The sequence below is a fragment of the Ursus arctos genome, unplaced genomic scaffold (assembly GCF_023065955.2).
Source record: "Ursus arctos isolate Adak ecotype North America unplaced genomic scaffold, UrsArc2.0 scaffold_29, whole genome shotgun sequence".
Lineage (NCBI taxonomy): Eukaryota > Metazoa > Chordata > Mammalia > Carnivora > Ursidae > Ursus > Ursus arctos.
The window spans coordinates 34,854,386-34,871,759 of record NW_026622974.1 but is presented as its reverse complement, the minus strand read 5'-3'; the positions used below and the strand labels follow the sequence as shown (position 1 = coordinate 34,871,759).

The 17,374-nt window shown below is 39.0% G+C and overlaps 1 protein-coding gene across 1 annotated transcript in view; it reads left to right on the top strand.

Annotated features, from left to right (window-relative positions):
* Positions 1 to 17,012, top strand: part of UBE3D (ubiquitin protein ligase E3D) — a 367,577-nt gene extending 350,565 nt beyond the window's left edge. Inside the window, exon 11 of the mRNA XM_048219692.2 lies at positions 15,706 to 17,012. The gene's annotated coding sequence lies outside the window, so the exon portion shown is untranslated. The remainder of the gene's footprint in view (positions 1 to 15,705) is intronic.
* Positions 17,013 to 17,374: the final 362 nt, after the last annotated feature.

Here is a 17,374-nt window from a genome sequence, read left to right as displayed (position 1 = left end):
GAAATTGAGACTAAAGTGTAAAAAAGAGAAAGAAAAAAAAGGACAAATAAAGGATATTTAAAACCTTGAGATATAGATGATTGAACAAAATACAGTTAAAAACAAGGAAAAAACCCTACAAGCTTAGAAATTAAAAGGGTTAAATAGAGAGGCAAAACATAAAAGGAAAAAATGGGTAAAGGGTCAGGATTAAAACAAATATAACTGTAAAAGAATTAAAGTAACTACAATGATGGAATTTAAAGAGCAAAAGAAACTTAAAAAACCCTAAAACTTTGAAAGGGTACAATAAAAGATTACAAAGGCATAAAAATAATAAATAAAAAATTTAAATGATTTAAAAGAGATAAAATGATAAAATCAAGAAGCTTAAAAATTAAAAGAAGGTATAAGACAATTCAGAAGAAACATGTCATAATTAGAACTATAATAGCCAGCTTATATTAGAAGCTTACCAGGTGTCCGGGACTTCACATTAATTCGTGTAATCCTTTCACTCACTCTGTGAGATCAGTGCCATTATCTTACTCCTGCCCTGAAGCAAGAAGAAAGCAAGGCACCCAGGCAAGAGGCTCCCCTGCAGGGGCTGGCTGGGAAGGGGTGGCCCCCGGGCTTGAACTCTTCACCTGGCTCCAGATCTAGGAGTCTTCTTGACCACATGACCATACATACTATGATTTAGTTTAGATGAAATGGTGATCTTAGAGATAAATGCTGCTAAAACAATATTCCCTCTGAAGTTGAAAAGTATTTAAAATAAATAAAATTCTGATGAAGAAAACGGAGGAGGAGAAACACAAAGACCAGGATGATAGAAGCAAAATCTACTGAACTGAAACCTCCTGGGGATGGGCATAGACACATGAGGGCAGAGGGCAGGATGTGGGTAATGTTCTGTACTTTCCCAAGAAGAGCATGCAGACTTGCACAATCTACACGGAATACACGCTTCCCTATCCCCAGGAGGTTCATGTATCCAACACTGGTCAGACAGCGATGTTAGCTCCTCAGACATTGTGAGGAAGGCTAACATAGAGCTATCTTTACTTATTTAAGGGGATAGAAGGTTTGGGAACACGTAGAAGAAAGTTATAAGAAAATCTCATATCTTTTCAGTTAAATCTTATACAGGGTTAAGATATTTGAGCCTATTGACTGTATACTTATCTTTAAAAAGATCTTGATTACTGTTTTTATTTTCTGAAGCATCTGTAGCAGATAAATGCTATAAATATAAGTCACTAACTCGCTGCAGTATGTTTATAGCACATTATTTTTTGAGGCTTCTCATTTAATGTACACCAAGTAGGTACAAGGGAAAGAAAGTAGTATAACCAAAAACAACTGGTGGAGGGGAGGATTTGATGACAATATCAAACTTTAAGTACTATTTTCAACAAAATTTTAAAAGTCAAATTCAGCTGGTTCCTGAGACTCAATACCTCACACATAGTAGGTATAAATAACTTAATGGAAAAGTACTATTTGTGGTAATGCAAACAGATATGGGAACTTTTATTGCAAAATCTAGGCAGAATCTCGAAGAAATTGCTTGTCAATCTGTTAGAATTCCTTGTTGCTAACCAAAAGCTTGACAAATTTTTTTATAGGAAACATAGATTGATTTTATCTTTTGTTTCAGCAGTTGCTATTATGCTAAAATGCATATAGGACATTACTATTCTGACTGCCTTAAAGTTCAAAAGGTACCACAAAATACCATTGCAATCTATTTGGTCTTAAAGTGTAAAATAATAATACAAGATAGTGGAAATGAGGGGAAAGAGTGCTGAGCATTGCAGGTAGCTTTTCTTTGTAATGTTTACTTTTCTTTGAAATAAGGTAATATTAGACTTTCTGGTTAAAGATGTTGGAATAAAGATCTTTCTATCCCTATCTCCATGTAAAAACCAACTTCAAAAAAAGAGGAGGATGAGAAATAGCAAACTTTTTCTTGATGAGATTAGAAAATACTCCAAACTCTGGACTGAAAAATAAACACAAAACTGCTAAGTGCTGTGAACACTGGACCAGGGTAAGGATGTGTGTGTGCATGGTAGGTACAGGGGATGCCAAGAGATGAACTTCGTCTCTTCAGATCTCAAGCAAAGAGTGCAGAATGCAAGGTACTCATAATTGGCAGCCTACATAGCCTGAGGTTCAGTGTTCTGTGAGCCACAGAAGATTCCCTGAACTCTATTTAACTCCCAAGGTTAGAGAGGTAGGTGGGGGCTACATACCTAACTCAAGGTAGGATCTGACCCAGGATACCACATTACATTTAGTCATCATGTCTCCTTAGACTCCTACTGGCCGTGCCAGTTTCTTGGATTTTCCTTGTTTTTGATTACCTTGACATATTTGAAGAGTTCTGGTTAGATATTTTGTACAATGTTCCTCAGTTGAGAGTTGTCTGATATTTTTCTTATGATTAGACTGAAGTTGTAGATTTTAAGGAAGAAGTGCCATTCTGATCATCATGTATCAAGGGTACATCAACATGGCTTATTACTGTTGATATTAACCTTGATCACCTGGCTGAGGTAATATTTGTCAGGTTTTTCCACTGTAAAATTACTCTTTTTCCTCCCTTTCCGTATTGTATTCTTCAGAAGGAAGTCACTATCTTAAAGAGTGATTGCCTCTCTCAGAGGGAAGAATATCTACACAGATTATTTGGAATTTTTCTGCATGGGAGACTTGTCTGTTCTCCATTCATTCATTCATTCAGTCAGTCCATCAGTTTAAATCAGTATGGACTCATGACTATTTATACTTTAGGTTATGATTTAATACTATATTTTGTTTTAAAAATGTTTCATCATTGGAGCTCTTTCAGTTGGCTCATGTGTCTTTTTGACATATCTCGTCATTATGTGTGTATATATATATATATATTTAAGATCTTATTTATTAGAGAGAGAGAGCATGAGCAGGGGGAGGTACAGAGAATCTCAAGCAGACTCCACACTGAGTGCAGAGCCGGACACGGGGCTGGATCCCATGACCCTGAGATCATGCACCATCTGAGTGAAAATCAAGAGGCCGACGCCCAACTGACTGAACCACCCAGGCACCCCTTTAATTGTATATTAAGGTTCACTCTTTGTACTGTAAAATTTTATGGGTTTTGACAAATGCATGACGCCATGTGCTCACCATTAGAGTATCATACGGAACAGTTCTACCACCGTTAAAGAAAAATCCCTGTGCTTTACATATTTAACCCTCTCTGTCAAGCCCCTGAACTCTTGTTGACCACTGATTTGTTTCCTATTTCTGTAGTTTAATGTCATATAATGGAATCATACAGTGTGTAGCCTTTTCAGAATGTTTTCTTTCATTTAGCAATATGCACTTAAGATATGCACCCATGTCTTCGCAGGGCTCAATATCTCTTTTATATTTTATCATTGAATAATATTCCATATTTTATCATGGAATAATTATACCACAGTTTGTTTATTCATTTACCTGTTGAAGGACATCTTGGTTGCATCCAGTTTTTGGCAGTTTGAGCAAAGCTGCTATGATCATTTACATATAGGTTTTTGAGTGGACTTAAGGTTTAAAATCAGATGGGAATGTGATTACCTAGGATACCTCGGGCTGTGATTGTTGTATTGTATGATAAGACTATTTTTACCTTTGTAAGAAACTGCCAAACTGTCTTCCTAAGTGGCTGTAACATTTTGCATTGCCACCAGCAATGAATGAGTTGCTCCAGTCCTCACCAGTAATTGGTATTGTTAATCTTTGGAATTTTAGCCATTCTCAGAGCTATGTAGTGGTATTTCATTGTTGTTTTAGTTTTCATTTCCCTAATGACGTGTGATTTTGAGCATCTTTTCATATGCTTATTTGCCATCTGTGTATCTTCTTTGGTGAGATATCTGTTCATATCTTTTGCTCAGTTTTTAATTGGGTAGTGTTTCTTTTTTCTTATCTTTTGGAAATTCTTTCCTTGTCCTCAGTTTGCTCTTTTTCTGGTATCTTATCTCTAACTGAGGAGATGCCAACCAGCCCTGATATTTGTATTCCAACTAGTGTAGGATTCCCTTGGCCCTCCTCACCATTCACCTGGGACTTGAAGGGATCTCTTTGACTCCTATAGGGCATGCTACTAGTTATTTATCTGCTGGGCTGGAAAAGAACTTGTTTCTTTTGCCTGAATCTGTGATATGTGGAGAGATATTACTCTTGATAATTTGAATCCACCTGTATTTTTTCTTGGTCAGACCCCAGAATCCGTCATTCCCATGGCTCTTCCTGTCTTTTCTACTCCTTTTTCTTATGGCCAGCACACCCTAGGCGCAATTAATTCACCTGGCCTAATTTTTACTCCCAGATGCACTGAATGACTTAGACTTGTAGGCTATAAAACAGATGAACAAAGAAACTTACTGACGCATGGGATGGAAGATGTTTCATTGATTACTTTAGAAAACAGGTATCCCAGTAAGAGTGTGACTGCTAACTTCCACAAATACCCTGAATCTCCAAGGACAGTGATACAATGGAAGAAAGAGAAAAATTTCACTAACCATAACAGCTCCCATTATTAAGCTCTTAAAATGTGACTGGCACTTTGCTGAACAATATTGTAAATGTATTATGTCATTTGATTCTCATTGTAACCCTCTAAGATGGGAATAACTGTCTTCAATTTACAGATAAGGGAATATAAAACTTAGGGAAATTGCTGAGGACACACTGCTACTAAGTAGCAGAGCTGGGATTAAAACTGAGTACAACCAGACTCTGAAACCCATGTTCCCAACCAGTATTTTCTTCCTTTTTATTGGGCTCTGCTCTTCTGGGTCAGTTACACTTCACTCAGCGGGTTTTCTCTTTGGAGTCTGGAAATGGTAGTTAATATTCATATTTCTGGTTCTGCAATAATTTTATATTTTAATTAAGGAATTTGTAGAATGAACTTTTAGTTGCTCAGGAGCTGCCATTTTTATCCATCTCTATAATTGACATTGGAAAAATGAACTTATAAAAAACAGATTTCAACTCCTAAATTACTATCCACATTTATGAATTACAAAGCACCTCACTGCTATGTTTCATTTCAATAAAGATACTGTAAATATTTTCAATCGATATATCACCTTTCATTTGAGAACTTTACTGTCTCTATGTCATTCATAAATCATCAAACCATTTTGGGAAGCAGGAGAATCACTTAATAAATGACCCTCATTAATTTGAAGTTGAATGTTGAATTCTCTGATATTTTCAAATCTTTCCATGTTTATTAATAGAAAAAACCCACAGTGATGTTCTAAATCAGGAATGAGGCTTAAATGTTGGTCCTTTTAAGTGGCTCCTCTTTTCTTCTATCTCATCTCCTATAACCATTAAATAAATATTCTTTGAAAAGTTAAAATCTGTGTGCTTAAATGTATCACTTGGATTTCTGGGACAGAGAGAGTGTTGACTTCAGCCAACATAGCATTTTATGTTATTCCTATTGTGATCATTTTAGTACAGGACTTGTCTTCTTATACCTGGATCATTGCAATAATCTTCTCACAGGTATGCCTATCTCTGCTGTCCTTTGCTCTCCTTCAAAGCACATATATGTACATTATTGTGTTGTTAATTGTATTAATCACGTCTTGGGGGGGTTCTTTCATATTCTGAAAACAGGCCTAGTCTTACATCCCATGGAAACTGCCTATTATTTGAAGTCAAGACAGCCCTGGACTGGAATTCTGTCTGCTTCACTGATTAAACCTAAGCAAGTTCCAGCTAAGCTTTAGTTTCTTATTCTTTGAGGAAACTCTGAAAGGTTGCTGCAAAATTCAGTGAGATTTTTTTAAAAAATCATTTTCATTTCCTTATCCACAACTGGCATCTACAGAATGTTACAGCTTTGTTTCCCAAACTGGCCATGCATTATGTAGCATTTTTCAAACAAGTTCTATCTTTTCCTGGTTCTATATATTCTATCATGTGTTTTCTCTGACTGGAATGCGTTACACTCCATATTTTCATCTGCTGAAGGTGTCTCTTCTTTCCTTGTCAAGCCTAGCTGCTGACATGGAAGACCTTCTTCTGATGGCTTAGTCCCATCATTTCCTAAGCTAAGATCCTAGACAGGGCAAGCCATAAAAGAACACACTCCCCATCTTAGGGGTATATGTGTCCTAACTTAACAGGCATTCAGGCCTATTAAGTCACAGACTTATCTGAATACCCACCATATTTGCATCCATCCAGTATGCAAAATTGGGATTCTGTGTCAGTTTTTTTATGGTGCTATAGTTGTTCCATGTTAGGAAATGTATCGTAGCCCTGGGCTCCAGTACTCTTGACTGGGATCCTGATGTGTCCTAATTCTTGATAGCTCCTGCTCTAGAGGAATATCACTCTCTCTAGTTGGGGTCTTAATCTGCAAAAATTGACCCACATACACTATCACACCTAACTTATCTAGGTATCTTCACTTGAGAGACTCATACTACAAACTACAGGAGTGGATCACAATCTGATATCTGCCATGCCTCTTTGGGCATTATAATTTTGACTTCTGGCTTCATAGGAACAAGCTTTACAGCTAAGTCAATTTTTTTTTTTCTGTCCAGGTATTCCTAATTATTCTCAGTCTGGACACTGAGAATTGAGATCCTAGCTTGCTTCATAGCTATAGTCAGAAGCAGCTCGTCAATGAAGGCTAGCTCAGATGCTGCTTCTAGAACTTTCCCCCCTGCCACTATGACATTCATATATGACCCATGAGCTCCTTCATTCAACAAATATTTATTGAGTGTCTGTTATGGTGCCAGGCACTTAGGACTCAGCAGAGAAAAAAACCAAACCAAAATAAAACGAGAAAACACAAAACCTCTGTCTTCATAGAGTTTTTGTTTACATGACCTGTTGATTTTCAGGTTGCCTTTTATTAGTTATTTATAAATACTATAATACAAGAGCACGAGACAAATTATTTTGTCTAACCCCACCTATAGTGCGTTGAATGGTAGACCTACAAATGTATGTCCATGGTCTTTATTCCCAGAACCTATGAATGTGACCCTGTTGGGGAAAAAGAGTCTTTGCAGATGTACTTAAGTTAAAGATCTTGAAATGAGACCATCCTGGATTATCTGGATGGTCCCCTGATCCAATGAAAAGTATCTTTATAAGAGACAGAAGAGAAGACACAGACACAGAGAAGGAGATCGTGTGAAGATGGAAGCAAAGGTGGGAATGAGGCAGCCACAAGTCAAGAAAATACCTGGAGCCACCAGAGGTTCCTGGGAGAGGCAAGGAACGATTCTTTCTTACAGCCTTTGGAAGGAGTATAGCTCTGCTGACACCTTGATTTTGTATTTCTGGCCTTCTAAACTGTGATAGAATAATTTTTTTTAAATTTTATAATAATTTTTTATTATGTTAGTCACCATACAGTACATCCCTAGCTTTTGATGTAATGTTCCATGATTCATTACTTGCATATAACACCCAGTGCACCATGCAATATGTGCCCTCCTTAATACCCATCACCGGTCTATCCCAATCCTTCACCCCCTCCCCTCTGAAGCCCTCAGTTTGTTTCCCATAGTCCATAGTCTCTCATGGCTCATTCCCACTTCTGTTCACCCCCCCCCTTCCTTCTTCCCTTTCTTCTCCTACCGATCTTCCTACTTCTTATGTTCCATAAATGAGTGAAACCATATGATAATTGTCTTTCTCTGCTTGACTTATTTCGCTTAGCATTATCTCCTCCAGTCCCATCCATGTTGCTGCAAATGTTGTGAAATCGTTCTTTTTGATGGCTGAGTAATATTCCATTGTATATATGGACTACAACTTCTTAATCCAGTCATCTTTTGAAGGGCATCTCGGCTCCTTCCACAATTTAGCTGTTGTGGACAATGCTGCTATGAACATTGGGGTGAATATGGCCCTTCTCTTCACTATGTTCGTGTCTTTGGTGTAAATACCCAGTAGTGCAATGGCTGGATCATAGGGTAGCTCTATTTTTGACTTTTTAAGGGACCTCCACACTGTTTTCCAAAGTGGCTGTACCAACTTGCATTCCCACCAACAGTGTAAGAGGGATCCCCTTTCTCCACATCCTCTCCAACATTTGTTGTTTCCTACCTTGTCAATTTTTGCCATTCTAACTGGTGAAAGGTGGTATCTCAGTGTGGTTTTGATTTGAATTTCCCTGATGGCTAATGATTTTGAACATTTTTTCATGTGTGTGTTAGCCATTTGTATGTCTTCATTGGAAAAGTGTCTGTTCATATCTTCTGCCCATTTTTTGATTTGATTATTTGTTTCCTCTGTATTGAGTTTGAGAAGTTCTTTGTAGATCTTGGATACCAGTCTTTTATCTGTAGTGTCATTTGCATAGATCTTCTCCCATTCCGTGGGCTGCCTCTTAGTTTTATTGACTGTTTCCTTGGCTGTGCAGAAGCTTTTTATCTTGATGAAGTCCCCCAAGTTCAATTTATCTTTTGTTTCCCTTGTCTTTGGAGATGTGTCATGAAAAAAGTTGCTGTGGCTGATGTCAAAGAGGTTGCAGCTTATGGTCTCCTCTAGGATTTTGATGGATTCCTGTCTCACATCAAGGTCTTTCATCCATTTGGAGTTTATCTTTGTGTATGGTGTGAGAGAGTGGTCAAGTTTCATTCTTTTGCATGTAGCTGTCCAATTTTCCCAGCACCATTGATTGAAGAGACTGTCTTTTTTCCACTGGATGTTTTTTCCTGCTTTGTCAAAGATTAGTTGCCCAAAGAGCCGAGGGTCCATTTCTGGGTTCTCTATTCTGTTCCATTGGTCTATGTGTCTGTTTTTGTGGCAGTACCATGCTGTCTCTGTGATCACAGCTTTGTAGTATAGCTCGAAATCCAGCAACGATGCCCCCAGCTTTGTTTTTCCTTTTCAACAATTCCTTGGTGATTCGGGGCCTTTTCTGGTTCCACACAAATTTAAGGACTGTTTGTTCCAGTTCTTTGAAAAATGTCATTGGTATTTTGATTGGGATGGCATTGAAAGTGTAGATTGCTCTGGGTAGCATAGACATTTTAACTATGTTTATTCTTCTGATCCAGGAGCATGGAATATTTTTCCATCTTTTTGTGTCTTCTTCAATGTCTTTCAACAGTGATTTGTAGTTTCTAGGGTATAGATCCTTTACGTCTCTGGTTAAGTTAATTCCAAGGTAACGTATGGTTTTTGGTGCTATTGTAAATGAAATAGATTCCCTAATTTCTCTTTCTTCAGTCTCATTGTTCATGGATAGAAATGCAACTGATTTCTGAGCATTGAACTTGTATCCCGCCACATTACTGAATTTCTCTATAACCTCTAGTAGTTTAGGGGTGGAGTCTTTTGGGTTTTCCATATAGAGTATCATGTCATCTGCGAAGAGAGACAGTTTAACTTCTTCTTTGCCGATTTGAATACATTTTATGCCTTTTTGTTGTCTGATTGCTGTTGCAAGGACTTCTAGTACTATGTTGAACAATAACAGCGAGAGTGGGCATCCTTGTCATTTTCCTGATCTTAAGGGAAAGGCTTTCAGCTTTTCCCCATTGAGAATGATATTTGCTGTAGGCTTTTCATAGATGGTTTTTATGAGATTGAGGAATGTACCCTTTATCCCTACACTCTGAAGGTTTTAATCAGGAGAGGATGCTGTATTTTGTCAAATGCTTTTTCTGCATCAATTGAGAGGATCATATGGTTCCTGAGTCTGTTCTTGTTGATATGATGTATCACGCTGATCGATTTGCGAATGTTGAACCACGTCTGCATCCCAGGAATGAATCCCACTTGGTCATGATGGATAATCCTTTTAATGTACTATTGGATCCTATTAGCTAGGATCTTGTTGAGAATTTTGGCGTCCATATTCGTCAGGGATATCGGTCTGTAATTCTCCTTTTGTATGGGGTCTTTGCTTGGTTTGGGGATCAAGGTTATATTGGCCTCATAGAATGAGTTTGGTAGTTTTCCTTCTGTTTCTATTTTTTGAAACAGCTTCAGGAGAATAGGTATTATTTCTTCTTTGAATGTTTGGTAGAATTCCCCAGGGAATCCGTCAGGCCCTGGACTCTTGTTTTTGGGGAGGTTTTTGATCACTGCTTCAATTTCTTCATAATTAATCGGTCTGTTTAATCAATTTCTTCCTGTTTCAGTCTTGGTAGTTTATAGGTTTCCAGGAAGGCATCCATTTCTTCCAGGTTGTTTAATTTATTGGCATAAAGCTGTTGATAAAAGTTTCTAATGATCCTTCCTATTTCATTGGTGTTGTTTGTGACCTCTCCCCTTTCATTCATAACTTTATTTTATTTTAATTTTTTAAAGATTTTATTTACTCATTTGACAGAGAGACAACCAGTGAGAGAGGGAACACAAGCAGGAGGAGTGGGAGAGAAAGAAGCAGGCTCCCAGTGGAAGAGCCTGACGTGGGGCTCGATCCCAGAACTCTAGGATCACGCCTTGAGCCGAAGGCAGACGCTTAACGACTGAGCCACCCAGGCACCCATCATTCATAATTTTATTAATTTGGATCCTTTCTCTATTCTTTTGAACAAGTCTGGCCAGTGGCTTATCGATCTTATTTATTCTTTCAAGGAACCAGCTTCTAGTTCTGTTGATCTGCTCTACTGTGCTCCTGGGTTCTAATTCATTGATCTCTGCTCTAATCTTGATCAACTGCTTTCTCTTGCGTGGGTTAGGCCTGTTCTTCTGTTCCAGCTCCAGCTTCTTGAGGTGAGAATATAAAAACTGCATTTTAGCTTTTTCTGTTCTTTTGAGTGAGGCTTGGATGGCTATGTATTTTCCCCTTAGGACCTCCTTTGCAGTGTCCCATAGGTTTTGGACCGAGGTGTTTTCATTTTCATTGGTCTCCAAAAATTGTTTAAACTGATTTTTAATTTCCTGGTTTACCCAATCATTCTTGAGCAGGATGGTTCATAGTTTCCAAGTGTTTGAGTTTCTTCCACATTTTTTCCTTGTGATTGCGTTCCAGTTTCAAAGCATTGTGGTCTGAGAATATGCAGGGAATAATCTCAGTCTTTTGGTATCGGTTGAGACCTGTTTTTGACCCAGTATATGGTCTATTCTGGAGAACGTTCCATGTGAATTCGAAAAGAAGGAGTATTCTGTTGTTCTGGGGTGTAGTGTTCTGTATATATCGATGAGGTCCATCTGGTCTAGTATGTCATTCAAAGCTCTTGTTTCTTTGTTCATTTTCTGCTTAGGTGATCTGTCTATTGCTGTTAGTGGAGTGTTGAGGTCCTCTACTATTAACGTATTATTATCTATATGTTTCTTTATTCTGGTTAAGAGTTGGCTTGTGTATCTAGCTGCTCTCCTGTTGGGGGGCTATATATTTATAATTGTCATATCCACTTGTTGGATACATCCTTTAAGAATAATATAGTGGCCTTCTGTGTCTCTAACTACAGTCTTTAGTTTAAAATCTAATCTGTCTGATATGAGAATTGCTACCTCAGCTTTCTTTTGAGGTCCATTGGCATGAAAAAAGGTTTTCCATCCCTTCACTTTCAGTCTGGATGTATCTTTAGGTTCAAGATGAGTCTCTTGTAGACAGCAAATGGATGGGTCATATCTTATTATCCATTCTGCAACCCTGTGGCTTTTTATGGGAGTATTTAGGCCATTCACATTGAGAGTGATTATTGAGAGATATGATTTTAAAGATGTCGTGTTGCCTGTGAAGTCTTTGTTTCTATAGATTGTAAATTTCTGTTCTGTATCACTCTTGGGGCCTTTTTCCTTTTATAGAACCCCCCTTAATATCTCTTGTAGGGCTGGTTTGATGGTTACAAATTTGATCAGTTTCTGCCTATTCTGGAAGGTCCTTATCCCTCCATCAATTATGAATGACAGCCTTGCTGGATAAAGGATCCTTGGCTGCGTGTTCTTCTCGGATAGAGCTTTGAAAATACCCTGCCAACCCTTCCTCTCTTGCCAGGTCTGTGTAGATAGGTCTGATGTTATTCTGATATTTTTACCTCTGTATGTAAGGAATCTCTTTGCCCTGGCCGCTTTCAGTACTGTATCCTTGGATCTAATATTTGCGTGGATCCTTGGATCTAAACTATGACGTGATGTGGTGTAGGTTTGCCGTGAATGACCTTGGGAGGGGTCCTCTCTGCCTCTTGGACACAAATGCTTGTTTCCTTTGTCAGATTAGGGAAGTTTTCAGCTACAATTCGTTCAAATATCTCTTCTAGACCTCACTCTTTCTCCACCCCCTTGGGGATGCCGATGATTCTGACATTGGAACGTTTCATTGAGTCAGTAATCTCCCGTAATCTACATTCTTGAGATTGGATTTTTTTGAGCCAGTTTTCTGTTTTAACTTTGTCTTCTACCATCCCATCCTCCAGTTCACTAATTCATTCTTCTGCCTCATTTACCCCGGTCATCAGAGCATCTAGTTTTGACTGCATTTGATTCATAGCATTTTTAATTTCTGCCAGATTCGCTCTCGTTTCCACCCTTAGAGATTCTATATTCTCGTTAATATTTTTGTCAATATTTTTTCAAGTCTACACATCATCTTGACCATTGTTACTCTGAACTCCATTTCTGACAGTTTGGTTATATCCATATCCATCAATTCTGTGGCAGAGGCCACAGACTCATTATCTTTTCTTTGCTGGGCGGGATTTCTCCTCCTCCTCATTCTGATGAGGAGAGGTTGTGGGGTTGCCCAGAGCCCAAATTATTGACCAGGACCCAGGCAGTGTACACTTGTTTTATAGGAACCTTAGGGATGTAGGCTTCTTGATTTTTCAGCCTGCTTTCTGTGGGAGGGGCCTGCCACGCTGATATTCAGGCAGCCCTGTTTGTGTAGAGTCGCCCTGTCCCCTGCAATGGGGGACGGGGATGGGCACAATGTGAGCTGGTTTTTCCAGGCTTTTGTTCTCTGGCGGCTTTTCATGGCAGTTTTCTGTGACTCTTCTGAGAGTCAGAGCAGCAGTGGCCGTATCCTAACCTCTGTCTCAGAACAGAGAGATCGCAGTCCGCTCTGCACTGAGAGTCTTGGCCACTTTAACTCTGTTTCTGTTGGTGCTGCTAAAAACCCTGCAGCGTCCCGGGTTGTGCGCCCCACAGCCAGTGTCCCAGCCCTTGCTCGTCTCTGTCCTTTGTGTTTCTAACACCGCCAGCTGCCGCCGGTTCCCACGCGCTCCCGAGCTCTCTGTTTCAGTGTGGTTAACCCGCGCTCCGGAGCGCCGGTTTTCAGTCTAGTCACGCGCGCACTCCTGAGCTCCCGGTATCAGTCCAGTTCCAGTGAGCACTCCGGAGCTTCGGTTTTCAGTCTGGTCGCTCGCGCATTCCCAGGCTCACGGTCTCACTCTGCTTTCTCACGGGTGCCGGTCCTTAAGTCCAGCCTGCTCCCCATTGCAAGTGGCTACTGCTTCCCAGTGCCCAAGCAGGGCGGCTCCTTCCCCTTCTGTTTATCTTCTGATATCTGTGCGTGGATTCACGGCTCCCCGCTTCGTAGCTCAATACCCAGCACTGGAGATGTTCATTTGTAGAGATCCAGATATATCTTCCTGCGTCTCAGGCTGATTCCGTGGGTGTCAGGGTGGTCTGGTACAGCTCGATTCAGGGGACCTGCTGAAAAAGGGGCCCCCTACTCCTCCACCATCTTTTCCTCCCTTCTGTGATAGAATTAATTTCTACTGTTTTAAGCCCCCAAGTTTGTGATAATTTGTTACAAAAGCCACAGGAAACTGATGTATTGGCATACTTTGCAGTTGACCAGGGTTAGTTAAGATCTTAAGAATGTGTAAATACTGAAAAGATGATAGTCTCCCTTCTTCCATCCCTATGTTGCCACACACAATTTAAAATAAAATGAATTTAAAATAGTAAAACCCAAATACGCATACTGAAATTAAAATAGTTCCCTTTCAGCTTATAAAATTCTGGAGAGTTCATAAAGTATCATTTGTTCTTTTGTTTTGTTATTAACAGAACAGAAATAATGAGCCACCCTATAGGGTTATTGTGGGGATAAAGTGATACAACATGTGAAAATGCCTCACATGATGCCCATCACTTGGTAAATGAGCTTCTGTATATTTTAGGGTTGGTGATGCGGTAGTGGCAAGGGCATAATGAAGACTTGAGACATACTTTGATTTGTTTCTTGGCGCTCTCTGTTGATTCAGAGGTTCCAGATCTGTGCAGTAGAAACATGAGACACTTGTCCAGATAATTTGAATTAACAGAGCCCTACATTATTCTACCCTACAGCCAGCACTTGGTGCCTCTGAAAGCACTTCATTTTTGTACTGTGGTTTTTCCGCTCACCAGACAAGGTCATTGATGACTTTTTCGGATTCTAGGGCCATGAGGTAAGATGAAGTTGGTGTCACTCCCAAGAAACAGATGGTAATATGTTAATTAACTGGAATTAAAATAAAAACTTTAAAAAAAGAAACAGTAAAATAATTTTCCTTGAGAGGATTAGAGGAAAGTAAGCAAGAACTTTCTCCTTGAGATGTTTCTGGGTTTGTAAGTGGCTGATTGAGTGGCTATGAGCCATGCGTGGGCCTTAGCATTTCTTCCAAATGAGAGCAAAAATAACAGAATTTTGGGGGGAAATTTTTCACGCTGTCAATTATATCTTACCTCCTGGAGAGACTAACCAGATAAACTCCATTGACAATATGTAAAAGAAGCATTTAAGTGCCACTGTGTTGTCCCCAGAGCTTTAGTCACTCATAATACTTCCTCAAGACTATAAAAACATCTCCCAAAATTATTTTACCTTTTTGTTAATTAAAAGAATGCTTTGACCTTTCTCAAACAGCTGCTCCCTAGAAAATTCCTTTTACCTGAAGCCATACTTTACTCTGGTCTTCCAAACAACCTAATTTCTATGCAAACAGGTTTCCTCATACTCATTTGAAAGTTGGGAAAATAACAGGGTTTTTTTGAGCCACAAAGTTATTTTGTGGATTGACTTCCAATTGAATTAGATCAAACAGACTGGGACTCTGATCACTAATATGCATTCACATGTCTGCCTTATCCCTAGGCAAATGCTATACTTTTTTATGTACTCCAACAAATTCTTGGTGTTCCACTTTCTGTATTATAAGTTAAGCATGGGCTCAGTCTTAGTAGAACTTAGTAGCTAGTACAGTCAAGAAGTATACTTGTTATTTATAGCCAGTTTCTGTTCTGATTGGCTCGTGCTCATATTAGATAATTTGGAATATCACCTTTGTTAAACAGCCATACTTCAACACTGATATGTGGAATACGTGGTTATAGAAATACAGAAAGTATTTAGAAAGTACCACAATGTTTGGAAAACATTTCATTTCCTATAATGTGGTGAGTCAAATCTCAGTCTTTGGACGAATGGGAAAACTAATGGGCCATATTATGCTATATAACCATGTAAGTTTGTTTCTCCATTTAGTTCAAATGATAGTTATTGAGAGAGACAACCTGCCACAGGCCCTGAGCTTCCTTGCACATTCTTGGTGGATATACCAAGAATGCAAGGCTTTTACTACTCTTTAATAGAGCATTTATCAGAGTTGTGTTTGCAGCAAGGAATTTTGAGAGATGAGGTACCATCTTCACCAAAAGCAAGGCTGGCTTACATCTGCTTTCTACAAAAGTGGTGACTCCCCAAGCTTAGCATTTCTGTCCTCTAAATGCAACCCATTTTGTTTGCAGGCATCCATCATGAGCATTGCCCTCATGAAACTTGGGAGCATGGGGATCTGAAGCAAGTAACTGTGAAGCTCGCTGCCACTTTTGCTGTGAGTAATAGAGTTCTTTGTTTCCAACCCAGGGGTCTCATGCCTTTTGTCAGCATCCAAGAAATGCTCATTTGTTAGTAAGTACGGTAAAATTTCAAGACCCTACACCGTTCCTGGTACTTTGGAGATATTTCTATTTTTACCCATAAAATAAGTCCTGTAAGTTACGTTATTTTAGGTAATTTGTGATCATGATCAGTATAGAATCTTGGGTTTTAGTTCTGCCTCTACTACTAAGTGAATGATCTTGAGTAAGTTTTTATTCCTCTGGGGCTCCTCTATAAAATGAGGGGGTTCAACTAGATCAGTGTTTTTCAAATACCATGTGGCCAGTCATTTCAAGGACCCTTTCATTAGCCCATGAGTGAGGCTGTTGGATACAGTTGGGGTCAGGGATATTGCTGTGTTGACTGGCCTTGGCCTCTACCTTCAGTAGGGCTGCCAGCTGTGCTGTGGTTGCTGTCCCTGGTCAGGGCCTTTCACATTTCCCTTAGCTACCATTTCCTTTGCTATTCTCCTCATACTTCCTAACTTTCTCATTTCCTGTTTCTCAGACAGAAAAATGCAGATAATCAGAATTTTTCCTCTCTGTATCTTGACCCACTGGCTGCTTTCTGGGTACTACTAAGGAAAGAAGAGAAGGCAGGTTTTCTACTCTCAAATTCCCTCACCTACCTGCCATTGAATCAGTCTTTCCAAGGTTTGACTGCTGGCAAGGCACATAGCCCTGCCTCAGGGACTCTTGCTTTCCAAGACCATGGAATATCTGGCTAAACAAGGAGCAAGAAAAGCTGGCTCTTGCTAAGATGACCAGCTATCCTGATTTTCCTAGGACTGAGGGAGTTCTCAGAACATGAGACATTCATTTTTTTAAACCAGGATAGTCCTGGGCAAACCAGGATAGGTTGGTTGCCTTGCTAAACCTCTAATTTCATACTTTACGGTATAAAGGTCATGAGGTCCTCAAAGATTAGGGTTTTTAAGTTCAAAAGTCAAGAATTGGACTTTTTCCTTGGATTTTCCTCTAATACCCATATCCCAAGGAAGAAAAAAGAAGAAAACTTAGTGGGGAATGTTGGCTAACATAAAAAGTATTATCCTCTTTAATAACTTACAGACTAACATGTTTTCATTATGATCTTTTTGTAATGAATTCCTAGGTATTAGGGCTAAAAATATTCATGAAAGTGCTTAAAGACCTGATATAGAAAAGAACAAAAACAGAAAGAGGGAGAATGTAGATCCACACAGTAAAAAGCAACTGTTAGGAAATAAAATTAAATATGAATAATAGTGGTTAATTCTGGGTTTTAATTTTATTTGAATATTTATACCTTTTTGTATTTTTAATATGTTTATAATAACCACATATTACTTTTGTAATTGGAAAACCTTCATTAAACAAAGCTTAAAAATGAGAAAGAAGAAAAGATATGTCAAGGTCAAAGTGTCAAAGACTGTGTCACAAAGTATTAGGATTCCATGCTAGAGACGATGGGAATCCATTGGTGAGTTTTAAGCAAGAAGGTAATTTACACGGGATTAGAGAATGTTAAAGATCAGATTTTCAAAGGATCCTGGTG